Source organism: Nanorana parkeri, unplaced genomic scaffold, assembly GCF_000935625.1.
Source record: "Nanorana parkeri isolate BGI_ZX_2015 unplaced genomic scaffold, ASM93562v1 scaffold8, whole genome shotgun sequence".
NCBI classification, from domain to species: Eukaryota; Metazoa; Chordata; class Amphibia; order Anura; family Dicroglossidae; genus Nanorana; species Nanorana parkeri.
In genome coordinates this window covers 3,210,489-3,210,857 of record NW_017306276.1, presented here as the reverse complement: position 1 = coordinate 3,210,857, position 369 = coordinate 3,210,489, and the positions used below count along the sequence as shown (strand labels likewise).

At 43.9% G+C, this 369-nt stretch overlaps 1 protein-coding gene across 1 annotated transcript in view; it reads left to right on the top strand.

Moving 5' to 3' along the window:
- RXFP2 (relaxin/insulin like family peptide receptor 2) overlaps positions 1-369 on the top strand; it is a 183,440-nt gene that overhangs the window by 145,908 nt on the left and 37,163 nt on the right. The gene's annotated exons all lie outside the window — the stretch shown is intronic.

The window sequence follows — 369 nt, the reverse complement described above, 5'->3', positions numbered from 1 at the left end:
CCCGGCGTGGAAATTGCAGCTCCCCTATGCCCAGGGACGGACTCGCCAGAGTCAGGTGCGGTAAATCTGCAGAAGTGAGTTAGGTGGCCGCGAGGCCCTCGTGAGGCCTTAAGCGACCGCCTAACTCGCCTAATTAGAGAGCCGCCTCTGACGACTACTACTCCAACACTATTAGTTAGTGTTACTACTCTTAAAACACTATAAACAAGAGTATGTATTTCACAACTAAAACATGACCTATTTATCCAATTTATTTATAAATATGAAAGTGACCAATTATAGCTCCCCTACTGTGTTATTTTCTCAACATTAAAGAGACATTAAAAGATAAAAAATACACCCCCCCCCCCCCCCCCAAAAAAAAATTGT